Consider the following 17,762-nt stretch of genomic DNA (forward strand, 5'->3'; position numbering starts at 1 on the left):
AAATTATGCTATATTTCCAGTAAAAACGTCATTAAAATAAAGTGTTGAAAGACATGTCCTCTATTTAAATGAATTTTTGTTTTGTTTCCAAGATGCCAAAAGACAAAAAACGCATTCGTATTTTAAGGACATGAAATCTTTGGACTCACGACAATATTTTTTTCAGTGCGTGCGTTTGGATATTTGATGAATGAATGAATGAAGACATATTCTAAGTTATTTTACCACGTATTTTCATTAGGACCATGTGCACTGGGTGAATATGGTTGCGCTGAAAATTTTACATTTTCGCCACAAAAAAGAAACCAATCATATTATGTTGCTCCTACACTCAAAAAAAAGTTCACTTTGATCCAAAAATTGTGACCTTCCCTTAAGGATTTTGGTATTGATTCCGAGCCAAAGATGCGGCTTCTTTAAAATAAAGGCATTTTGTACGGACCCCCCTAGCTTTAAATCTAGGATCAAAGTTCGACCAAAGTTTTTTTGTTTTTTTTTTTTAACATATATTCCAGATATGTTCGGAAGATTCCGAAAAAATGTTCAACATTACATTGTAGTATATTAAATTTTGAACTGTAAAATGTGTCTTATTAAAGACTTAAAGTCAGAAAAGAACAGTGTTTGATATAAACGAAATGGACTGTGTTGTTGTTTCAAAAATAACTTTTTTTATTGAAAAAATAAAAATTTTGTCACAAACGAATTTTTTTGGTGATAAAAGTTTAAAATTTTCGAAGCAATTCACTCTAAACTCTAACAAAAGAAAATCTTCTTCGGTACACGTTTTCCAAACGTGTTTTTTTTTTCTTTGCGTGCATTCATCGAATTTTTATTCCTTTTTTTACGATATATTAATAAAGGTATTTATGTACAAATAAATTCCAATTTCAAAATCCAAATTATGCCAGCTACTTCAAAGTAAAAACAGTTTTCCTAATGCTAAAAAAACTTTAAACCAAAGATGCAAATCCTTAAAATAAGTCAGCTTATATTTGAAGCGATTTTATTTTAAATTTAAAAATACAATGTCAGTTGAGTTAAAGACGATTTGTTTAAATTAAAAATAATTTTCTTTATTTTAAGGAAAATTTGCCTTACTTTAAAGATCTACAACTTCAGCAGAGAGACGCAAAATTTCAAGATTTGTGTCTTAAATTTAATGAAAAAAAATTTGAAGCAAGGATTATAAACTTTCTTTTCATTAAAATGTCATTATTTTAAAGAATTTTGTCCTTAACATTTCGAGACCTAAAATTTAAGTTGCATAATCTTCCATATTAGGTCAATATTTTTTTTTTCAATGTAGAACATAATCGTAACAACCATATTTAGTTCATCTTTGCATATATTTATTTAATCCCACTGTGCCCTTAAATCTCGTTTTGTATGTAGTTGATCAACCATCATAACGTTTCACACACCTATGCATCGACAATAAAGGCTCATCGCTTTGGCACACTGCGGAAAGTGATAACATTGGTTGGTTGAGTGGTAACAACCGGCATAGGTACCACTCAAGTATATCGCATGAGAGGTATTCCAATTTTTGGCAAATGACGTTGTTGATCCAAAAATAGCCCATCTACGTATTCAAGCAGGAGAAGATTGGAAATCAACCAGAAAAAAAAAATTTATATGAATGAACGAATGAATGACTATAGCCCCCAGACACACTTCTCAATTATGAACGGCAACGAAAACGAAGACGTTGTCGTTGTTATACTTCATCAATTGGAAATACCACAAAACATACCACAAAACAAATGTCTAAGAAACATACTTCTAAACCCCGTTTTACGCGATAAAGTTACACTACGAGAAATTATGCGTTATACAATCGAACGCTCTCAAACCAACACTGAAAAAAAACACACCCGGTTCCAAATATTTTGTCCTAACACTAATGATTTTGGTATTGATTTCGGGCCAAAGAAGCACCGAATTGAAGTAAGGATACATTTCATACACAATTCTCTTTTAAATTTGAATTTTGGCGTACTCGATTCTAGGAACCAAATTTTAATTTACTCTTTTTACAGCTTTTTCCTTCATGTGCTATCAAAGTCCTTTAAAAGCGTGTTTACAAAAACTTCAATTTCCAAATTCAGGCTCTACTTCAAGTAGAAACTATGCCATGTTTCAAGTAAACACATCTTTAAAATAAAGTATAGAAAAACATTCTCTATTTTTAAACATTTTATTGCTTTGTAGTCAACATACAAAAAAGCAAAAAATTTAAAGAAGATTTCATTAGTTTTGAAGAATTTTTCAGAAAGCCAGCCAAGTTGACCTTAGTCAAACAATATTTTCTTTCATGTAAGGATACATATTCTTAAGTCGAATCACAAAACGACTTCATTGAAAAATTTATCAACTTTTTGACAAGGAAAAATCTTTTATATATGCTAAACAAAATTCGCATTCGTATTTTAAAGTCATGAAATCTTTGGCCCCACGACAATATTATTTTCAGTGCAAAGAAGGAATATGATCACCCAAACATATTTCAAAAGCATACTGTTACTTTTTCACGGAGAAAATAGAACTTTTCCGCTAAAAATAAAATGCTTACCGAAATCAGATATGTTTGCTTGTCGTAACATGGTTGCGACAAACATGTTACATGTTTCTCGTGAAAAAGTAACATTTTGCTCTTGAGACATTTCTACGGTGATAATATTCCTTCTCAGCCTGTATACAAAGAAAACATATTCTATGAATAATGGAATTTATTCTCTCTTGGCATTTATTCCCTCACAATATGTTGGGCGTCCGATACAGCAAAATTTAAGGAACGAATTTTGGCATTTATATTTCGGGATTGGGCAAACCTACACAAAAAAATATTTTTTATCTTCAATCACGAAATTAATAGATCCAATTAATTTTTAATTGAAATGTCTTCAATCACAGAAGACTTTAATTGGAAAAATTTTCGTGAATTTTTTTTCTGTGTAGTGTTGCAATATACAATCGTAAAGCCCGACATTTTTGAGGTTAAACATACACAGAACGTTTTTCCATACGAGCAATATTTGTGTTGTTTACAACAACCTAAAATATTCACCTCGCTCATTTTCGTGCGATTATTTTTTACAACTTTCAAGGCGGATTAACTCAACAACAGTCGATCAACAATAGATGAACTTAATTTAATTTTTGGCGGCGAAGCTCCGCCAAGAACCACTATTTGTCGATGGTATGGTGAATACAACCGAGGTCGTAGTTCCCTCCAAGACGAATTTCGTCGTCCGTTCGGTTGCCCAATGTTATTGTTCCGGAAACCATTGATGCTGTGCGCCATCTGATTTTGCAAGATCGTTATGTGACCCATGGTGAGATTGAGACAACTTTAGGCATTAGTGGGGACCATCATAAATTGTTCGCTTTGGATCCCACGCCAGTTGTAAATCGCTCAAAACCGCGGTGCTTCGAAACACATCTATGACATCGTAGCAGATGATGAATAGTGGATTTACGCGTATCAGTTCGAAAGTAAACACCAATCCACTGTGTGTAAGTTTCAAGATGAACCAAATCCAACAATTTTTTTTCAGAAAAAAACTGAGCAAATTTTCGATAAAAAATATAATTTTGACAAAATTTTCTATAAAAATCAAATTTTGACAAAATTTTCTATAGGAACAAAATTTTGACAAAATGTTCTATAGAAATAAAATTTTGACAAAATTTTCTATAGAAACTAAATTTTGACAAAATTTTCTATAGAAATAAAATGTTGACAAGATTTCCGATAAGAACAAAATGTTGGCAAAACTTCTTATAAAAAATAAAATTTTGGCAAAATTTTCTATCAAAATAAAATTTTGATAAAATTTTCTATAGAAATAAAATTTTGAAAAAATTTTTATAGAAATAAAATTTTGACAATATTTTCTATAGAAATAAAATAAAACAAAATTTTTTATAAAAAATAAAATTTTAACAAAATTTTTATAGAAATAAAATTTGACAAAATTTTCGATAGGAACAAAATTTTGGCAAAACTTCTTATAAAAAATAAAATTTTGGCAAAATTTCCTATAAAAATAAAATTTTGACAAAATTTTCTATAGAAATAAAATGTTGACAAAATTTTCTCTAGAAATAAAATTTTGACAAAATTTTCCATAGAAATAAAATTTTGACAATATTTTCTATAGAAATAAAATTTTGACAAAATTTTTTATCAAAAATAAAATTTTAACAAAATTTTTATAGAAATAAAATTTGACAAAATTTTCGATAGGAACAAAATTTGACAAAATTTTCGATAGGAACAAAATTTTGGCAAAACTTCTTATAAAAAATAAAATTTTGACAAAATTTTCTATAAAAATAAAATTTTGATAAAATTTTCTATAGAAATAAAATTTTGAAAAAAATTTTATAGAAATAAAATTTTGACAAAATTTTCTATAGAAATACAATTTTAACAAAATTTTTTATAGAAATAAAATTTTGACAAGATTTCCGATAAGAACAAAATTTTGGCAAAACTTCTTATAAAAAATAAAATTTTGGCAAAATTTTCTATAGAAATAAAATTTTGACAAAATTTTCTATAGAAATAAAATTTTGACAAAATTTTCTATATAAATGAAATTTCGACACAATTTTGTACAAAAATAGAAATTTGACAAAATTTTCTATAGAAATAAAATTTTAACAAAATTTTTTATAGAAATAAAATTTTGACAAGATTTCCGATAAGAACAAAATTTTGGCAAAACTTCTTATAAAAAATAAAATTTTGGCAAAATTTTCTATAGAAATAAAATTTTGACAAAATTTTCTATAGAAATAACATTTTGACAAAATTTTCTATAGAAATAAAATTTTGACAAAATTTTCTATAGAAATAAAATTTTGACAAAATTTTCTATAGAAATAAAATTTTGACAAAATTTTCTATAGAAATAAAATTTTGACAAAATATTCTATAGAAATAACATTTTGACAAAATTTTCTATAGAAATAAAACTTTAACAAAAATTTTTATACAAATAAAATTTTGACAAAATTTTTTTTGTTTTTTTGATTTCAGCTTAAATCGATGATTTGACGGTGGCAAAGGAAAAGGGATATGTTTGTACGAATTTATTTTGGCATAAGCCGGCGTTCATTTAAAACCTTTTTCGGAAGTTTCAAGTTTTGGGTTTAGTGAACTGCCTGGACTTATTCTGATAATTGGTTGATAGTTTCGCTGCAAGTAGAGGATGCTGATGAGGAATGTGGTAATTCCGAAACGTGCGTCCATCCAACCATCTTGCAGTCTATAGGGCTTTGCCCAAATAAATTTGATAAACATTATTTTCCTCTGTTGGTTAAGCTACACTTGTAGTTTAGTCAATGCATGGTTTTAAGCTGAAATCAAAAAAGCAACAACATTGATTAAAGAAAAAAAACCAACAATAACAAAACAAAACGAAATAAAATAAAATTTTGACAAAATTTTCTATAGAAATAAAATTTTGACAAAATATAATTTTGGCAAAATATTCTATAGAAATAAAATTTTGACAAAATTTTCTATAGAAATAATATTTTGACAAAATTTTCTATAGAAATAAATTTTTGACAAAATTTTCTATGGAAATAAAATTTTGACAAAATTTTCTATAGAAATAAATTTTTGACAAAATTTTGTATGGAAATAAAATTTTGACAAAATTTTCTATAGAAATAAAATTTTGCAAAAGCCTATTTTTTGTTTGACAATTTTTTGGTAATATTTTTTGGGTCGAGTGTGTAGACTGGATTTTTCAATCGAACAAAATTTTTCGATTTAAAGGGGAAAGGTCTAAACTATGCAACGCATTTTTTACCAATCGAAATCACTATAAGTTTTTATTTGTAAACATTGCTTCTTTCAGGCAAAACAATTTTCATTTGGTTTAAATATTGCAACGGGTACCATTATCAAGGGTTTAATGGTTGGCCTAAAATTTCATCTCGGAGGAAATAAATATTTTTCGCGTGTACACACCTCTAATTCCGCAAATACAATACATCGTCAATGGTGGTATATGTGTTGCCCGTGTCTTACAATAGATCATTGTCAAGACGTAGAAGTGAGACACTGATTGAAATGATTTGACAACTAAACTTGATTTGCTTAGCAAAGAGTTTTTGTTTTCTGATGTGAACCAATTGATAAAATGCGCAACTACGGATGCTGGCCCATTGGCATGTTGACTGACAACACGTACGCTCCTTGATTTTTAGTCATACACATGGTATATTTGTCGACGTCATACTATCTATATGTACAGGCACAGTTATCATTTTATTTTCCTTGGAGAAATTGGTGTTTCTTGGAAGTAATTATCATGAAGACTTGATCTTCGGTTTTTTATCTTCACGCTCTCATGGCAACAAGCTTCTATTTGGCGATTTGTGATATCTTAGATCCGCCGTATCAGTTAATTTATTTTTGCCCATTTCCCATACACCAAACACCTGGCCAAAGTATAAATTAGACATTCTTTTGTGTGACGTTATTTCTTAATGTTAAAATTAGTTTCAGGGGAATTCCGTGAATCTCAGTAGAAGAAATCAAATAAACATCGTTATTTATTCTTCAAACACTCTCGTGCGTAGAAATATTAACTTCAGCCAAAAACCAATGTGTGTGTGTCTCTATGTATTGTATATTTTTATATACATCTATAATCTTTCTATATATCGAATAATTATTGTAATTTTTTTTAATAGCAAACATTAGATACCAATTTGCCATTCAGTACGTCATAAATCATGAAGAATTATGAATAACTGAATCGATCGCCTGTACGAAAAAATAAAACTTTTGCAAAAAGGGATTGTTGCAAACGTTGTTCCTTTGTTAAAATTTTTTTATCTCTTCGAAAAGTTTAAACTTTTATGATGAAAAAAAATTAGTTTGTTACAAAATTGTGATTGATACCATCATTTCCGGGAATAAAAATGTTTGAATTAAAATTTTATTAATTTCGTAATTGAGGACTAACATTTTTTTCTGTGTACATATATGTTATAACTTACCGAAGCAATTCCAGAATTATATTTTGTCCTAAAAGAAAAGAATACAAATTTTAGTATACAAGAATAATTATCTATCATCTAACTATTCAAATAAAATCTTAGTTGAATTTTCAATAAATTGGCTTTTCATTATTTGGACGATTCATGTAATTTCTATAAAAATATAAAAAAATCGTAATTTAATTGGCAAACAAAAATGTTTTCAATATATTCATAAACAAAATTTTCAATCTATTAAATTTATTCATAGGGGATTCCTTCAGTTTCAATTGCTCCGTTTTTTGCAAGCTGATGGTAAAGTTTATAAGCTGTATGTATTACGTCTACACTGAAAAAACAGTGAACCCACCAGAAAGAAAACTTTCGGTTAATTTTAGAAAATTTTGAATATTTGTAGAAAATTTTAACTAAACAGTATTACAAACGCTGGCATCACGCCGATGTCATAAAAATAAGTATATATTTTTCGACAAATTCAAGAAAATTTATTAGACATAACTAAGTTTTTTCAGTTGTTAAAGAAAATTTTGTAGTTGGAAGGAAAAACTTGGAGTTCAAAATTGCAAGAATGTCTTTAGTGACATATGAAGTTCATGATGGACGCATTTATGGTAAAATTTACAAATTTAAGGAAATTCTGAACTATTTTGTGGAAGACACGAATTAATTAATCTTTATGCTTCATTTGAGTATATTTTTTTCTTCGGTTTTAGTTAATTTAACGAACGTACACAAAAAATTATTAGAGTAAAGGAAACTTTCTCCAAACATAATAATTCCATGAACTAAAATAAAGTTAAATTGGCTTTAGTGAAATAGAGAGTTCACTTTATTTTGAGTGTAGTACATTAAAAAATTAAGAAAGTATTAAGTGCATTATAACACAATTGTAGCATTCATTACCTATCCTAATTCAATGAGTAATTTGGCGATTAGAACGTCACGAAGGGGTAACAAAAAAAACAATGGAAAAATATCTCGGACTAAAGCAATTCCCATCATTTTCACTAGCTACTTTTAAAAAATCAGACCCTACGATTACGTTCATCGCCCACATAGAAAATTAAATTCAGTACAAATATTTCTCTCTCCTACGAATTCTTAGATACATTTTACGAAAAATTCCATTGATAATTTTCCAATGAAACCTACATTAGGATGTACCAAAAAAATTTACCTGTGTATTGGATTTTGTTGCTATGACAGAAACTACATAACGATCGCGAACGGTGATGGAAAGCAAGAAGATGATAGGGACTGTAATCAGAATCAAAAAATCGGAAGGTCAGAGCTTTGGAAAAGTCGACCTATCGAATTTTTGAAACATTGGAGAAGTCGGCTTGTCGAATTTTCAACTTATAGAAAATTTTAAAAAGTCCACTATGTGACCTTTTTAAAATTTGGAAAAATTTGTATTCCTAGAAGGAGCCAGTGGGCCTAAAAGCTTGATAGAGTCCACGAAATTGTCGGTCCAGCGACAAGAAAACTGTGGGGAAATCCGTCATTGAGCTACACACAAAAAATATTGTTTGCCTTCAATCACGAAATTGATCCAATTAAATTTGTAATTGAAATGTCTTCACTCACAGAAATGATAGTATCAATTAAAAAATGAATTGATCCAATTAAAAAATTAATTGATACTATTAATTTTTATGATTGATTTTTGTTTCAATTATAAAATTTTTTAAATCAATTAAATTTTTAATTGGATTTTTGATTTTTTTTCTGCGTACTAAAGGGAGATATGACGACGATTTGTATGACCGAAGACGACTTTTTTAACCCTTTTCTTTCATTTAAGGGAAATTTAGTTCAAAGACATACGACTTTAATGGAGGGACAAAATTTTTGTCTCAAATTTAATAAAAAAAATGAAGCAAATATTATAAATTTGCTTTTAATTACAAGTTATTTTGAAGAAATTTTTCCTTAATATTGTGTAAATTACGCATCCTAAAATTTAGGTTGCGTAATCTTTAATACTACGTAAACATTTTGTTCAGTGCAAAAATCTATGAAATCGCCCTGGTATAACATATAATTAAATAAATGGTATATAATTAAATATAATTATAATAAAGACAGAATTATCTTTTAAATTTAAGTTTTGCGTACTTGATTCTAGACCGCAAATTATAATTTATTAGTTTTTTCTGTTTTTTTTTTTTTTTCATCCACAATTAAAGTCATTTAAAAGCGTGTTAACGATATCTTATATTTTCAAATTCAGTTTCTACTTCAAGTAGAAATTTTGCTGTGTCTCAAGTAAAAATCGTCTTGTAAATAAAGTGTTGAAAAACGTCTCCTATTTTTAAACGCTTTTTTGCTTTGTTGTCAAGATGCAAAAAGACAACAAATTTAAAGACAATTTCTTTAATTTTGAAGAATTTTTCATAACTATTAAAGAAAAATTCATTTTAAGATACCCATTTTCAATATGAATCACTTAATTATAAAGAAAAAACGACTTTATAGAAAAGTTCATAGTCTTTCGGGCTAGGAAAAAAACTTTATATCAGAGAAATGCGTATTTTATGCTAAGCAAAAAACGCATTCGTATTTTAAAGACATGAAATCTTTGGTCTCACGACAATATTTTTTCAGTGCACTGTTAATAAAGTCTCACCAAGTCCACTAGTCCATCAAAATTGTATTTTATACAAATGAGGTCAATATGGTTAGGTTAGGTAGGTGGCAGCCCAATGTATCAGGCTCACTTAGACTATTCAGTCCATTGTGATACCATATTGGTGAACATCTCTCTTATCACTGAGTGCTGCCCGATTCCATGTTAAGCTCAATGACAAGGGACCTCCTTTTTATAGCCGAGTCCGAACGGCGTTCCACATTGCACCAGCATTACTGACGTGGGATAATCCACCGCTGAAAAACTTTTTGGTGTTCGGTCGAAGCAGGAATCGAACCCATGACCTTGTGTATGCAAGGCGGGCATGCCAACCATTGCACCACGGTGGCTCCCATGAGGTCATTATACAAGAGGATATTCCTTCGTTTAAAAAAACAATCTGAGCCCGTTCGAATCTGGATGGGAATCTACGACAATGTAAGTCGGTCAATTGCTATTGGACACAACTTTGAAAGAAATTGCAATAGTTTAAATGCCTCTACTATGTATAATGGCACCTAATGGCACTAAAAACATACTTTTTATAAAATTGGTGGTAAAATTTTATGCAAAATATTGTGAACATAAATTTGCAGGAATTCCCACTCTAAATTTCGGGGAAAGCGGGATAGAAAATATGGCAAAATCTTGGGCATACCCGAGATCCCATTCCCGGGAAAAAACCTAGTGAATATATTTCGTCATAAGACGAAGAAGGTTATGTTAGGTTAGGTATAGTGGCAGCCCAATATTTCAGGCTCACTTAGACTATTCAGTCCATTGTGATACCACAGTGGTGAACTTCTCTCTTATCACAAAGAGCTGCCCGATTCTATGTTCAGCTCAATTACAAGGACCTCTTTTTATAGCCGAGTCCGAACGGCGTTCCACATTGCAGTGAAACCACTTAGGGAAGCTTTGAAACAATAAGTAATGTTATCAGCATTACTTAAAGGGGATAATCCACCGTTGAAAAACGTTTAGGTGTTTCGTCGAAACTGGGTTTGAATACACGACCCTGTGTATGCAAGGCGGACATGCTAACCATTACACCACGGTGACGAAGAAGAGTTGACTTTTCTTTTCAACCTACGAGGGCAGTTCGGAAACTTCTTAGCCTAGCACAATAAGTGCGGTATAAACAGAAAAAAGTTAAGTGTTTTGGAAACTTCCATCTCTGTTATGAAAACATGTTAAATTTTGTTTCGATCTGGCAACTCCTTCATATAGAAACAGGTGTTCAAAAAAGACGCATCCGCAATTTTTTTACAATGGAAAAATTACAAATGCGTGCTGTCATTAAATATTTACATAAAAAAGGTTTATCGAGACAAGAAATTCATAATGATATGGTGAATGTGTTAGGTGAAAGTGCTCCTTCATATGTTATGCAACAGTAAAAAATTGGGTTGCTGAATTTAAACGTGGTCGTACAAGCATTGAAGATGAACCACGCAGTGGACGTCTAAAAACAGCAACAACAACAGAAATTGTATGCATTATATGGTATATACTTTTTTATACTTTTCTGGCGGAAAAGGTTCATTGTAAACTACGATTTTTTCCGAATATATAATTTGTGTATTAAGTTCGAGTTTATCCCCTAAAATCGGAATTTTTTCACGATTACTTTTTTTTAATAATCCATTTTAAGGAATAAAAACTATGTTAAAATTTGCTTTGGGCTATTCCCCATCAAGTTATAATGAAATCTGCAACAAATATGCATAATTTTATGCCTTTTTTACTGATTTAGTTTTCACTTTAGTGATAAAATGATGATTTTAGCGGCTAAACTCGAACGCAATACCCACCTTTAGTGAAAAAAGAGCGAAAAACTAAAAATAAAGGGGTATCTCAAAAACTGTTCCATAAAAAAATTTTAAAAATTTTTTTCGAATTCAGCAGATAAAAATACATAAGAAAAGCCGACTCTCATCAAGCGTACATTTTCAGTGTAAACTAGTGTAATTATCTGTTGTGACAATAACAGCTAAGTAGAAAGTTCACTTACAAACTTCATGTTCCGTGGTTCGATTCTACGACCGGCAAAAGGTAAAATTTAAAAAATTTATAAAATTAAACAATTACTGCTACATTGTTTTTATTACAGAACAAGTGAGTAAAGTAGAAAGTCGGACGGGGCCGACTATATTATACCCTAAACCACCCCTACTGAATTAGTAAATATAAGCATTTGTGGGGTATCATTGGTATAGGTTTTGGAGAACATAAAGGGGGGTACATGTTTATGGGTGTCTTGTCACAATCTGAACAGAAATATCTTATATTAGGAGCTATAGTTTATTTTGCACCAAAAGAGTTAGTATGCCACTAATATTGAGTCCATTATTAAAAAAGAGGAAATCGGTCAATTAGTTGTGGGTAATAAATGCAAATTTCTGCAAATAGGGCAATATATTTATATAAGAGCTACATGTAAGTCTAAATACGATCAGCTAGTACATCAAAATTTGAAATTTGAATAACATAGCTTAATAAATAAGAGTATTATGGCCAAATATGACAAAATCGAGCGATGCATATATATGGGACTTATATCTAAATCTGAACCATTTTGTATAATATTTTGCAGGTATGATTGATACCACAGAAGGTCACTTTGTGTAAAATTTGAGTACGATCAGTTAATAAATGAGGCCCCTATGGTCAAAAATAAGGTTAATAAGTGAAAATTTTTTAAAATCGGGCGATAAATATATATGGGAGCTATATCTAAATTTGAACCGATTTCGATGAAATTTTGCACATACAGTTAGTGCTATAGAAGATAACATTTAGCCAACCTTGGTTACGATCGGTTAATAAATAAGGGTTTTACGGCCAAATTTGGCAAAATCGGGCGATACATACATATGGGAGCTATATCTAAATCAGAACCGATTTCGATTATTTTTGGCACATATTGTCAGTACCATAAAAGATTAGAGTAAGCCAAGTTTGAGTAAGATCGCTTAATAAATAAGGTTTTTATGGCCAAATTTGGGAAAATCGGGCGATACATATATATGGGAGCTATATCTAAATCTCAACCGATTTAGATGAAATTTTGCAGACTTGAAGAACGATGAAAAATATTACTTTTTGCCAAATTTGGTGACGATCCGTTTGAAAACAAACGCAACGTGACCCCATTTGTCGAAATCGGGCGATACATATATATGGGAGCTATATCTAAATTTGATCCGATTTCGTCCAAATTCAATAGCGTTCGTTCCCAAAAAACTCCCTGTACAAAATTTCATCAAAATTGGTTAATAATTGCGACCGGAACCCTGTGAACAACAAAAACATGGACAGACGGACGGACGGACGGACTCCAAGCGCTAGATCGACTCAGGGGTGATTCTGAGTCGATCGGTATATATTTTATGGGGTCTAAAATCAATATTTCTGGTAGGCAAATTTTTTGGCCGATCAAACTTATTATACCCTGACCACTATGTGGTTTAGGGTATAAAAAGAAGCCAAGTACGAAATAAACCTCGTGGATGTGAGAAATATGTAAGGAAAGATGGCCAATTTTTATACCCTCCACCATAGGATGGGGGGTATATTAACTTTGTCATTCCGTTTGTAACACATCGGAATATTGTTCTAAGACCCCATAAAGTATATATATTCTGGGTCGTGGTGAAATTCTGAGTCGATCTGAGCATGCCCGTCCGTCCGTCCGTCCGTCTGTTGAAATCACGCTAACTTCCGAACGAAACAAGCTATCGACTTGAAACTTGGCACAAGTAGTTGTTATTGATGTAGGTCGGATGGTATTGCAAATGGGCCATATCGGTCCACTTTTACGTATAGCCCCCATATAAACCGATCCCCCGATTTGGCTTGCGAGGCCTCTAAGAGAAGCAAATTTCATCCGATCCAGCTGAAATTTGGTACATGGTGTCAGTATAGGGTCTCTAACAACCATGCAAAAATTGGTCCACATCGGTCCATAATTATATATAGCCCCCATATAAACCGATTCCCCGATTTGGCTTGCGAAGCCTCTAAGAGAAGCAAATTTCATCCGATCCGGCTGAAATTTGGTACATGGTGTTAGTATATGGTCTCTAACAACCATGCAAAAATTGGTCCACGTCGGTCAATAATTATATATAGCCCCCATATAAACCGATCCCCCGATTTGGCTTGCGAGGCCTCTAAGAGAAGCAAATTTCATCCGATCCAGCTGAAATTTGGTACATGGTGTCAGTATAGGGTCTCTAACAACCATGCAAAAATTGGTCCACATCGGTCAATAATTATATATAGCCCCCATATAAACCGATTCCCCGATTTGGCTTGCGAAGCCTCTAAGAGAAGCAAATTTCATCCGATCCGGCTGAAATTTGGTACATGGTGTTAGTATATGGTCTCTAACAACCATGCAAAAATTGGTCCACGTCGGTCAATAATTATATATAGCCCCCATATAAACCGATCCCCCGATTTGGCTTGCGAGGCCGCTAAGAGAAGCAAAATTCATCCGATCTGGTTGAAATTTGGTACGTGATGTTAGTATATGGTCTCTAACAACCATGCCAAAAGTGGTCCATATCAGTCCATAATCATACATAGCCCCATATAAACCGATCCCGGGAGCCTCTTGGAGGAGAAAATTTCATCCGAGTGAGTTGAAATTTGGTACATTGTGCTAGTATATGGTCGTTAACAACCATGCCTAACTAGGTCCATATCGGTCTATAGTTATATATGGCCCTCAGATAAATCGATCCCCAATCACACAAAAATTGGTCCATATCAAGTTCATAATTGTATATAGCCCCCATATAAGCGACCCCCATATTTCAATTCTGGCTCTCTACGTATCGTGCAAAAAGTCCATATCGATTCGTAATTATTTGTAGACTTAACTATACATAACTTTTTTGTCTAATATATACCATGTATGGACTAAATCACAATTTAGAAAACGATGTTAAGAAGTTTTAAGATACCACAACCCAAGTAATTCCATTGTGGATGACAGTCTTTCGAAGAAGTTTCTACGCAATCCATGGTGGAGGGTACATAAGATTCGGCCTGGACGAACTTACGGCCGTATATACTTGTTTTTTTAGTCATTTTGAATTTGTTTTCACATCCTGTAAAAGAATCAACATTTATCACAAAAACTACATACTTTTCTTCCAAACAAACTTTCTTACAGCGAAAAGCAAATGGTAAACGATGGTTCTTTGTCTAAAATTTTGCTTGGGAGGAAAGTATTATTTTTTGTGTGCATCTTATTGATGGGCACACTCTAATACACATGCATGAAATGTTTTCGAAAAGTGAACGGTTAAAATTAAGATAAGTAGCAGATAATAACTTGCATGTTATGATATGGTTCAATTAGTTTCATACAAAAAGTTCTGGTTCACTGACTCGGCCAAAAAGATTCCATATAGTAAACCCCCTAATTTAATATCACAATTATTGGTTAAAATTTCTTGGCTTTTGCCGAAATGATCAAACGATGAAATATCACTCAAACAAATATTGCATAACGGCATGCACAAGTTAAAAAAAATCAATATATGTTAACCCTTTCACTACCGATGTCCAGCTCAGAGGACACGATTTTGGGGGTCGATTGTACACTACCCTTGTACGCTTTATTTAATATTTAATATATTATTAGAATATGTTAAGGGCATTGTTGTAATATTAATTGACCAGATGTATTTAGCTGAGTTTACGTTTCTTTAATTTAATGCAAGTTTTTGCTAAGGAAAAAGTGAAATCCCATTTTTTGCCAATTAAGATGACCTTTTTCTGGTAAAATAGATATTGCATTTTTCTGTATGTTTTATTCTACAAATTAAAATTTGGTTGTATGGTATGAACAGTATATGTCGATATATACATGTCCCCTATCTGTAGTCAATATCTTTAGCCATTTAAGTACGAGGGCAGTTCGGAAACTTCTTAGCCTAGCACAAAAAGCACGGTATAAACAGAAAAATGTTAAGTGTTTTGGAAACTTCCATCTCTATTATGAACACATGTTAAATTTTGTTCAAATATGACGTATCCGCAATTTTTTAACAATGGGAAAAATTAGAAATGCGTACTGTCATTAAATATTTACATAAAAAAGGTTTATCGGGACAAGAAATTCATAATGATATGGTGAATGTGTTATGTGAAAGTGCTCCAGTAAAACACTGGATTGCTCAATTTAAACGTGGTCGTACAAGCATTGAAGATGAACCCCATAGTGGACGTCCAAAAACAGCAACAACAGCAGAAATTGTAGCCAAAATGCATGATATGTTATTAAATGATCGACGAAAGTGCGTAAAATTGCTAATATCATGGGCATCTCAAATGATCGGGTCCATTTAATTTTGCATGAAGAACTACAGATGAAAAAGCTTTCTACAAGATGGGTGCCGCATTTGTTAACAGTCGATCAAAAACGCATAAGAATGAACATTTCTCAAGCTTGTTTGGATCGTTTTAAGCGAAATAAAATGGATTTTAAGCGTCGTTTCATAACTGTTGATGAGACATGGATCCACCACTATACTCCAGAGACAAAAGAACAATCCAAACAATGGACTGAAGCTGGAGGAAGTGCCCCAAAGAAGGCAAAAACAATTCAATCGGCTGGTAAGGTTATGGCAATGGTTTTTTGGGACTTCAAAGGTATTTTATTGATTGACTATCTGCAAAAGGATAAAACAATAAATTCAGAGTACTATGGCAACCGTTTGGATCAATTAAATGTACAAATTCGTAAATGTACAAAACAAAACGAATGAAAAAAAGAAGAAGAAGGAAGCACGCTCAAAATAAACCCTGCCTACTGCACTCAAATCGATGATTTGACGGTGGCAAATGATATCTCCTTTCCTGATTGGTGGCAAAGGATATCTCTTGACTGATAAGTCCCCGGTCTGACACATAGATGGCGTCGCTAGTATTAAATGCATATTATTTTTATATAGTACCAACTTTCAAATGATTCATGTCAAAATTTGACGTCTGTAAGTCAATTAGTTTGTGAGATAGAGCGTCTTTTGTGAAGCAACTTTTGTTATTGTGAAAAAATGGAAAAAAAGGAATTTCGTGTTTTGATAAAATACTGTTTTCTGAAGGGCTAAAATACGGTGGAAGCAAAAACTTGGCTTGATAATGAGTTTCCGGACTCTGCCCAAGGGAAATCAACAATAATTGTTTGGTATGCAAACTTCAAGCGTGGTGAAATGAGCACGGAGGACGGTGAACGCAGTGGACGCCCGAAAGAGGTGGTTACCGACGAAAACATCAAAAAAATACACAAAATGATTTTGAATGACCGTAAAATGAAGTTGATCGAGATAGCAGAGGTCTTAAAGATATCAAAGGAACGTGTTGGTCATATCATTCATCAATTTTTGGATATGCGGAAGCTCTGTGCAAAATGGGTGCCGCGCGAGCTCACATTTGACCAAAAACAACAACGTGTTGATGATTCTGAGCGGTGTTTGCAGCTGTTAACTCGTAATACACCCGAGTTTTTCCGTCGATATGTGACAATGGATGAAACATGGCTCCATCACTACACTCCTGAGTTCAATCGACAGTCGGCTGAGTGGACAGCGACCGATGAACCGTCTCCGAAGCGTGGAAAGACTCAAAAGTCCGCTGGCAAAGTAATGGCCTCTGTTGTTTGGGATGCGCATGGAATAATTTTTATCGATTATCTTGAGAAGGGAAAAACCATCAACAGTGACTATTATATGGCGTTATTGGAGCGTTTGAAGGTCGAAATCGCGGCAAAACGGCCCCATATGAAGAAGAACAAGTATATACAGCAGTAAGTTCGGCCGGGCCGAATCTTAAATACCCACCACCATGAACCAAATATTAGGGTTTCCTTTGAAATTTCAGGAGGGCTTGAGGACACTTCCCGAAGATAAATTTAAAGATTTCATCCATGAGGACTATATCAGATTCTGGATTTATAAGAACCATTTTTGTTTGAGTTTTAGAGGAATCATTAACATCTGTTGTAAGTGTGCAAGAAAATTATAAAATAACGTCTTGATTTGAAATCTTAAATCTGTAGAAGTAAAATCTGGAAATTTTACATTGAGTT

The 17,762-nt window shown here is 32.1% G+C and overlaps 1 protein-coding gene across 2 annotated transcripts in view; it reads right to left on the reverse strand.

The window, feature by feature from the left end:
- Rpp25 (ribonuclease P protein subunit Rpp25) overlaps positions 1-17,762 on the reverse strand; it is a 172,306-nt gene that overhangs the window by 112,611 nt on the left and 41,933 nt on the right. For both annotated transcript variants that reach the window (XM_075310380.1, XM_075310381.1), the window contains exon 2: positions 7,030-7,057. The gene's annotated coding sequence lies outside the window, so the exon portion shown is untranslated. The remainder of the gene's footprint in view (positions 1-7,029; positions 7,058-17,762) is intronic.

This window comes from Haematobia irritans, chromosome 5 (genome assembly GCF_050003625.1).
Source record: "Haematobia irritans isolate KBUSLIRL chromosome 5, ASM5000362v1, whole genome shotgun sequence".
In the NCBI taxonomy this organism is placed as follows: domain Eukaryota; kingdom Metazoa; phylum Arthropoda; class Insecta; order Diptera; family Muscidae; genus Haematobia; species Haematobia irritans.